General features: G+C 37.8%; 1 pseudogene; it reads right to left on the bottom strand.

Annotated features, from left to right (window-relative positions):
- Positions 1–8,471: 8,471 nt before the first annotated feature.
- On the bottom strand, positions 8,472–9,441 carry LOC123129571 (thioredoxin H-type-like; annotated as a pseudogene).
- Positions 9,442–9,842: the final 401 nt, after the last annotated feature.

Raw genomic sequence — 9,842 nt, 5'->3', positions numbered from 1 at the left:
ACGTTAGCCACCATATTGCTGAGTGCTTGCTGCAGCTCCACCTCACTACCCTTTCCTACCCATAAGCTTAAATAGTCTTGATCTCGCGGGTGTGAGATTGCTGAGTCCTCGTGACTCACGGATACTTCCAAACAGTTGCAGGTGCCAAGGATACCAGTGCAGATGACGATACCGAACTCAAGTGGGAGTTCGACGAGGATTCGGGCCATTACTATGTTTCTTTTCCGGATGATCAGTAGTGGAGCCCAGTCGGGACGATCGGGGATCTAGCATTTGGGGTTGTCTTCCTTTATTTTGGTTCCGTAGTCGGACCTTTGAGTGTATTTGGATGATGTATGGATTATTTATGTATTGTGTGAAGTGGCGATTTGTAAGCCAACTCTTTATCCCTTTCTTATTTAGTACATGGGATGTGTGAAGATTACCCCTCTTGCGACAAGCCTACCATGAGGCTATGCCTCTAAGTCGTGCCCCGACATGTGGGAGATATAGCCGCATTGTGGGTGTTAGAGACGGCATGGTGACGGCGATGGTGAAGTGATCTCCATAGGGCTTCTCCTAAGCACTATGAAAATATAACCGGGGGTGTAAACGGTGGAGGGGGACACCACACATGGCTAACAATTGATCTGGTGTGTGCTAGGCGCCCCCCTCCCACATATATATAGGTGGGAGGGGGAGATGAGAGACCAGGGTGCGCCCTAGGGCTGGCCCCCGGCCCCCGGCCCCCTAGGGGCCCTGCCTTGCCCTGCGCCCCCTGCCATGTTTCTTCAAGGGGGAAGGAAAGAGGGGGAGAGGGAAGGAAGTGGGAATCCTAATCCACACTTCCCTTTCCCTTCTCCCCTTTCCTTCTCCTCCTTAGGCCGGCCCATATGGGGGGCACACCAGCCCCTTGTGGCTGGTCCGTTTCCCCTCTTGTCCCATATATTTTCTCAGGGGTGCCCGGAACCCCTTTTCGTGACCCGATAAGTACCTGGTACACCCCGAAACACTTCCGGTGTCCGAATACCATTGTCCTATATATCAATCTTTACCTCTCGACCATTTCGAGACTCCTTTTCATGTCCGTGAAATCATCCGGGACTCCAAACAACATTCGGTCACCAAATCACATAACTCATATAATACTATATCGTCAACGAACGTTAAGCGTGCGGACCCTATGGGTTCGAGAACTACATAGACATGACCGAGACACCTCTCCAGTCAATAACCAATAGCGGAACCTGGGTGCCCATATTGGCTCCTACATATTCTACGAAGATCTTTATCGGTCGAACCATTATGACAACATACGTAATTCCCTTCATCCATCGGTATGTTACTTGCCCGAGATTCAGTCGTCGGTATCTTCATACTTAGTTCAATATGATTACCGGCAAGTCTCTTTACTCGTTCCGTAATACATCACCTAGTGACTAACTCCTTAGTCATTTGCTTGCAAGCTTATGATGTGTATTACCGAGAGGTCCCAAAGATACCTCTCCGATACTCGGAGTGACAAATCCTAATCTTGATCTATGCCAACTCAACAAACACCTTAGGAGATACCTGTAGAGCATCTTTATGATCACTCAGTTATGTTGTGACATTTGATACCACACAAGGTATTCCTCCGGTATCTGGGAGTTGCATAATCTCATAGTTGAAGGAATATGTATTTGACATGAAGAAAGCAATAGCAATAAAACTGAATGATCATTTTGCTAAGCTAACAGATGGGTCTTATCCATCACATCATTCTCCTAATGATTTGATCCCGTTATCAAATGACAACACATGTCCATGGTTAGGAAACTTCAACCATCTTTGATCAACGAGCTAGTCTAGTAGAGGAATACATGGGACACAGTATTTGTTTATGTATTCACACATGTATTTAAGTTTCCGGTCAATACAATGCTAGCATGAATAACAAACCTTTATCATGAATAAGGAAATATAAAATAAAAACTTTGTTATTGCCTCTAGGGCATATTTCCTTCAAAACCAGCATGACCAAGGAAACTTCTTATACCTTTGATATCTTTAGGACACGACATTTTATCAATAGCATCCACTTTAGCTTTATCCCCTTCAATACCACTTCCGGAGATTTTATGCCCAAAGACAATACCTTCATTAACCATAAAGTGGCACTTCTTCAAGTTCAAGACAAGATTAGTTTCTTCACATCTCTGCAAAACTCGATCAAGGTTGCTTGAGCAATCATCAAAAGAAGTTTCGTAAACGGAGAAATCATCCATGAAAACCTCAACAATCTTTTCAAAAAAGTCAGAGAATATAGCAGTCATACATCTTTGAAAGGTAGCGGGCGCATTGCATAAACCAAAAGGCATACGTCTATAAGCAAAAGTACCGAAAGGACAAGTAAAAGTAGTTTTTTTCTTGATCCTCTTGTGAAACAGGTATTTGAGAAAAACTAGAATAACCATCTAGAAAGCAAAAGTGTGCATGTTTTGATAGTCTTTCTAGCATTTGATCAATAAAAGGTAGAGGGTAATGATCTTTCCTAGTAGCTTGGTTTACTTTTCTAAAATCAATTACCATTCTATAACCTGTAACAATTCTTCGTGGGATCAATTCATTCTTACCATTGGGAACAACAGTAATACCTCCCTTCTTAGGGACACAATGAATAGGACTTACCCATCTACTATCAGCAATAGGATAAATTATACCTGCTTCCAAAAGCTTTAATATTTCATTTCTTACCACTTCCTCCATCTTAGGATTTAACCGTCGTTGATGATCAACAACTGGTTTAGCATTAGTAAATATTAATTTTATGTCGACATAGAGTGGGACTAATGCCCTTAAGATCATCAAGTGTATATCCAATAGCGGCATGGTGCTTCTTTGGAGTTTTCAATAATTTCTTTTCTTCATGCTTTGAAAGGTTAGCACTAATAATACTAGGATATATTTTCTTTTCATCAAGATAAGCATATTCCAAAGTATCAGGCAATTGTTTAAGATCAAACACAAGATCACTCGTGGGTGGTAGAGGATCTCCAAGAGTCTCAACAGGAAGATTGTGTTTCAAAACAGGCATTTGTTTAAATAAAATCTCGTCCAATTCCTTTCTTTCGTTCATAAACATATCATTTTCATGGTCTAGCAGATATTGTTCTAAAGGATCAGTAGGAAGCACAACAATAGAAGCAAGACCAATAATTTTATCTTTACTAGGCAATTCTTTATCATGGGGTTGTCTACGTAATTTGGAGAAATTAAACTCATGGGACACATCCCCAAAACTTACACTAATAGTTTTTTTTTCACAATCTATTTTAGCATTGACAGTGTTCAAGAAAGGTCTACGAAATATAATGGGACAAAAATCATCTTGTGGGGAACCAAGAACAAGAAAAGCAATAGGTTATTTTATTTCCCCACACAAGACTTCAACATCTCTAACAATCCCAATTAGTGATATAGTATGTCTATTGGCAAGCTTAATAGTAACATCAATATCTTCTATCTCAGTTGGTGCAATATCATTCATAATTTCTTGATATAAAGTAAAGGGAATTGCACTCACACTAGCACCCAAATCACATAAGCCATGTTAAAAATGATCTCCTATCTTAACAGAAACAATAGGCATGCCAACAATAGGTCTATGTTTATCTTTATCATCGGGTTTGGCAGTTCTAGCAGCTTCATCACAGAAATAAATAACATGCCCATCATATTATCGACCAAGAGATCTTTAACAATAGAAATACTAGGTTCAACTTTAATTCGTTTAGGGGGTGTAGGTGTTCTAGTGTAACTCTTATGAACCACAGCTGAAGCTTTATCATGTTCTTTTATCCTAACAGGAAAAGGTGGCTTCTCAATATAAGCAGTAGGAACAGCTGGATCAACACTATAAGTAATAGTTTCTTCTTCAGCTTTAATAGGGTCTACTACTTTCACTTTAATGGGAGGATGATATTTAAACCACTTCTCCTTAGGGAGATCAACATGAGTAGCAAATGATTCACAGAAAGAAGCTACTATCTCAGAGTCAAGTCCATATTTAGTGCTAAATTCATGAAAAACATCGGTATCCATAAAAGATTTTAACACAACCTGACTTAAGGTTTATACCTGACTCCTTACCTTCATCAAGCTCCCAATCTTCAGAGTTGTGTTTAATTCTTTCCAATAAATCCCATTTGAATTCAATAGTCTTCTTCATAAAAGAATAAGTACAAGAAGTATCGAGCATGGATTGATCATTATGAGAAAGTCGAGCATAAAAATTCTAAATAATAATTTCTCTTGAGAGCTCATGATTAGGGCATGAATATAACATTGACTTAAGACACCCCCAAGCTTGAGCGATACTTTCTCCATCACAAGGCCAAAAATTATATATATATAATTCCGATCATGATGAACCAGATGCATAGGTTAAAACTTATGATGAAATTCCAATTTCAATCGGTTGTAATTCCAAGTCTCGATATCATCGTATAGCCTATACCATGTCAATGCCTTCTCCTTCAAATATAAAGGGAAGACCTTCTTCTTGACTTCATCCTCGGGCAAACCTGCATGCTTAAATAATCCACAAACTTCGTCCACATAGATTAGATGCATATCAGGATGTAATGTTCCATCTCCTGCAAAAGGATTAGCTATCAGTTTCTCTATCATACCCGAAGGAATTTCATAATAAATATTTTTAGTAGGTTCAGTAGGTTGAGGAGAAACTTCTTGCTCTACTGGTCAGCGTGAAGATATCCCGAACAAGCCCCTCAAAGGATGACTCTCCACTGTAACAAGTGACAGTAAATTTCAGCACGTAATATAAATGTTTCCTTACCAGATTCCACTTACCAAAGGCGCTTCACTCCCAGCAATGGCACCAGAAAAGAGTCTTGATGGCCCACAAGTATAGGGGATCTATTGTAGTCCTTTCGATAAGTAAGAGTGTCGAACCCAACGAGGAGCAGAAGGAAATGACAAGCGGTTTTCAGCAAGGTATTCTCTGCAAGCACTGGAATTATCGGTAACAGATAGTTGTGTGATAAGATAATTCGTAATGGGTAACAAGTAACAAGTGTAAGTAAGGTGCAACAAGCTGGCCCAATCCTTTTTGTATCAAAGGATAAGCCTGACGAACTCTTATATAAAGCAAAATGCTCCCGAGGACACATGGGAATTATTGTGAAGTTAGTTTTCATCATGCTCATATAATTTGCATTCGTTACTTTGATAATTTGATATACACACACACACACACATAAACACTATTCTGATCATGGGATCAGAATAATATTCTGATCACAACCTGACCTGCCCCGCTAGTTGTACGTTGAACTTCCCTGTGAACTAGGTTGAACTTCCGCCAACATTGCCCAAATGGGGCTTGCGATATACCGTTGGAAAGCTATGGACCCCAATATCACGACCCAACTTAAATTTTTGGAAAAATATAAGCGGTTTAAGAGCAATTTTGAAAACTGTTTTTTCTTCGCACAAAAAACGTGAATCGTATTTTCGATCGCATTTCTAAACCGTTTATCGGAATGAGGCATATAATATGGCATTGGAAATCTGTTGCAAAACCGCTCCTTCCACATATTGAAAGTTTTCTCTTATTCCCTATGGTTAAAGAGTAATTTGAAAAAATGTAAAATTTCGTAAACCGAACAGCTGAGTTCGTTTTTTCGATGTCATTTCTAAACGGTTAATCTAATAGAGGCATATGATACGGCATTGGAAAGCTTATGAAAATGCGCTACTTCTTCATCTTGAAAGTTTTTTCTAATATTGAATGGTTTAAGAGTAATTTAGAAAATGGTCCAAGTCCTACCGAGTTCGTATTTTCGAGCTAATTTTTTAACCGTCTATCCGAATGTAGCAAATGATATGGCTTTGGAAAGCTTGAACAAATGTGAAACTTTTTGGTAGGTATTGTTTCTCCCAATTCTTTATGGTTTTAAGTCAGTTTTGAAAATGGCAAAAAACGTATTTTTGCCGTAATTTCTATAAACTTTATCGGAATGGGGCAAATAATATATTGCTGAAAAGCTACGGAAAATGTGAAACTTTTTCATGTTGATGGTTTTCTCTGATTCCTAGCCATTTTCAAGCAATTTCGAAAACGGCGGGATCATGCGTTCTGCCTCTATCGCGAAACAGATTCTTCGAAAATGCACCGCGTGAAGAACCTGAACTTCTCAGCATGTCTACCTGAACTTCACTCTGTTTTTCACGTGATTTTTCTGCTCGCAGGTCTCCATCCACTACTCGTAACTCTCCATCCATTCACCGGAATTGAGCAGGTGATATACCGATGGAAAGCTGCTGTAAGCACGCAACTTTTCCGCGTTGATCGTTTTTTCTTTCTTGCGACGATTTTAAAAGTTTTTCATCTAAAATTCATCCACTATAGTAGTTGAACTTCCTGTTGTTTTCAGTTGAACTTCTGTGACGTATTTTCGTTTGTCATTTTCTCATCCATCGTCAGTGTTACACAAATGATATTTCTTTTGTACAAATTTCTCTTACAATAATTTTTTGTAACTTTCTCCGACGAAGTACTTGAACTTGTAACAACAAAACTTTTAGCCTTTGCTTTTTATTCTTTTTTTAATACAAAATGCACACCGTGTAGTACATGAACTTCTGACAGTTATCAACTTGAACCTCTCCCGGTTACATGAAAATATTTGAGTTTTTTAATGAATTTGTAATCTGATTTTTATTAATCTTTTTTATGAATTTTGAAGTGCTCTATTTTTAATATTTGAACATAAAATCTGAGTTTTCTATAATAATCGAACTTCTCCATCTTTTTAATATGGCCTTCCTGGTTTTATTTCTTAATCCTTTTTATGAAATTTTGAAGCGTCATATTTTTTAAAAGTTGAACTTTTTATTTTTTATTTTTGAACTTCTTGTTTCCATTCTTTAATAATGAGGAAAATATGAGTTTTCTATAATCATCGAACTTCTCCATCTTTTTAATATGGACTTCCTGATTTCATTTTTCTCCATCTTCTATATTTCTTAATTAAACACCAAACTTCTCCCCATTTTTAAATTGAACTTATTGGTTTTATTCTTTAGTAACAAGAAAAAATATGTTTTTAATGTACATTGAATTACTCTATTTTTTAAAATTGAACTTCCTAATTTTTTTAAAAATGGGGAAAATCATTTTTATAACTTTTTTTGTTGTTCCCTTATTTTAATTTGAACTTGTTAGTCATTCTTTAGAACGAGAATCTGAGGTTTTATAACCTTTGAACTTCTATGTTATTGTAATTTGAACTTCTTAGTTTTATTCTTTAGTAACGAGAAAAATCGAGTTTTCTGAACTTCTTTGTTATTAAATTTTGAACTTCTTGGTTTTATTTTTTAACAAGATGAAAAATTTGAATTTTTTATAGACATCGAACTTCACCATTTTTAAATTTTAACTTCTTAGTTTTATTGGGTAGTAACGGGGAAAATGTTTTTTATATAAACAATGATACCGCGCAGTTATTTTAATTTGAACTTGTAGTTTTTATAGAATGGGGAAAATCAGTTTTTATACAATATTTTGAAATGCTCCTCTTTTTAATTTGACTTTCTCTGATTTTTTTACAAATGGGGAAAATGCGTTATAAATATTTTTTTAACTTGTTGCTCAAATTTTTTGAACTTCCAAATTTGTCTTTTAGATATTAAAAATTTATTTTTTTAACATTGACCTGCTTCGATTTTTAAATTTGAACTTCTTATTGAATTTTGTCGCGGCATTTTATGCACTTTTTGCTTTTCGGTGAAATGGTCTAGGCGGTCCCTTTTTTCATTTGATGATTTTTCTTCTGAACGTGGTACACATGAACTTCGGAATTTCTGAAACATGAACTTCGCGTGCTATTAATTTTTTTTATGAAACTCCACAGTTTTTTATTCTTTGAATTCCATGATTTTTTTTGTTTGAACTTCGAAGTTCGTTACACCTGAACTTTCAAAATCAAACATTTTTACACACATTTTTCCTTGAATCCAACATGTGAAAGAACAATAGGTAAATTTGGGTCAATTATCATAAGCAATAGGACAAATATTTAGAGGGCACACATGAAGGAGAAGGAAAGCGGCAACATAATATGTGTCAGAGAGCAAGTAGTTGAGGAAAACCAACCAATACGTGATACATTTTTTTACTGTAAAGAGCAGAGAACAATTTTTTTTTCATGTCTTTCCAATTTGAACCCCACTAAAAAAGTTTCTATTCAATGTATTTTTTAGTGTTTCCATATTGGTTGAATTTGTTGCTTCCTTAAAATTGAACTTCCTAATTTTTTATTACATGAACACAAAAACTGACACTCTAAATCCAATATGGAAAACAAACATGACAAAAATAATTTTTAAAATTTTAGTGTAATACGTGCACGCGCACACACACAAGCACAACACATCCACAATTTTCTTTTTGGCTTTCATGAAATGGAAACAGATTCAGTCTCACAAGCATAAGCATCAAACTTCCATGAATTACAAGACAAACTTTTTGCGTCAACTTAGATTACAGAGCGCCGTCAGGTCTGAATTAGCATCGGTGTGTTTGTTGAGACCGGCGTTGTTGGAGCTTATACAGAGCGCCGTCAGGTCTGAATGATGAGGGTGGACCTGAATTTCACACACTCTCAAAGTGTATCTCAGAACAAGCGATGCACACCTGGAGTTCTGAACTCTAAACTGAATAACACAAAGTTCAGTGATGACTAAACCAAAGCATATCACAGCGATAACTACTTACACCAGGTGTGGCTCTTATTGATATAATTGGGCATCACTCTTCCCCTCTTAGGCGGATGCACAACCCATGAGGGCCACTATATTGGTATGGATGTCATCCTTCCTACCACCGACAACACTGTCCACCTTCTCATCGCCCTTTGCTAAACAAGGAAGTTGGCATTGCCTCGACGTTGTATGCTTCAGTGACATCCTATTGAACAAATGAAATGGAGGGCAAGCATTACATCACTCTCACTGAGTAAACATATTTTGGAGGATCGCGGAGCTATGCTTACCTTCAGCTTGTCAACGTCCACCTTTAGGAAGATGGCGCCAGGGAACTTCTTGGCAAACTCACTCGGCAAAGACTAGGGCTATGTCATGACAAGGACCGTACCAGGAAGCAGTGGAGTCAATGATCACCTGAAAAGCGAGGAAGTACATAAATTTTACAGTGAGGACACATGAACATGAAAGGAATAGCTTGATCGAGGAAAAGAAAATATAATGGCAGCTTCAGTGACAGCCACTACCGAGTACCAAGCGTGTGACAACGACAAAGGTTACAAAACCACTCTCCCATGATGCCCGCAAGCGATAAAAAACGCAGCCACGCAAAGAAAATCCACCAGCCTGCCTCATCTCACACACTCTGAACCTTCCTCTCTTTTCCTGCGTTGCGTCTGCCAACAGCGTCATGGTTTGGCCTGGCTTGGTCGCTGCTAAATAGATGGATGGATTGAGTAATGTAACTGATGTTTCAAGTTCTTTTTTATCACGAAAGTATTTTGATTGAGACTGCAGTCCAGGTTGTAGCCTAGGGGCATCACATCTACTTGCAACACGACAGTACTAGATGAAACTTATCATGAAAGTGTTGAACAGGACTGCCGTCCAGGTTGCACCTTAGCGGCATCACATAAATAAACATTAGTAGCAGTACTGAGCTAGACACCGGGACTGCAGTCCAGGTTCCGAATTGGGTGACCCATGAGAAAAATACTAGTATTTGCTATCAATATTATGAGATCTGCACAAGTCAGAAAATCATCCAAAGGACAATTCTGCAACACGCCCGCACCTGGCACAAATCGAGATAA

The sequence above is a fragment of the Triticum aestivum genome, chromosome 6A, assembly GCF_018294505.1.
Source record: "Triticum aestivum cultivar Chinese Spring chromosome 6A, IWGSC CS RefSeq v2.1, whole genome shotgun sequence".
In the NCBI taxonomy this organism is placed as follows: Eukaryota; Viridiplantae; Streptophyta; class Magnoliopsida; order Poales; family Poaceae; genus Triticum; species Triticum aestivum.
The sequence above is the reverse complement of the archived record's forward strand: the minus strand, read 5'-3'. Positions and strand labels throughout refer to the sequence as shown.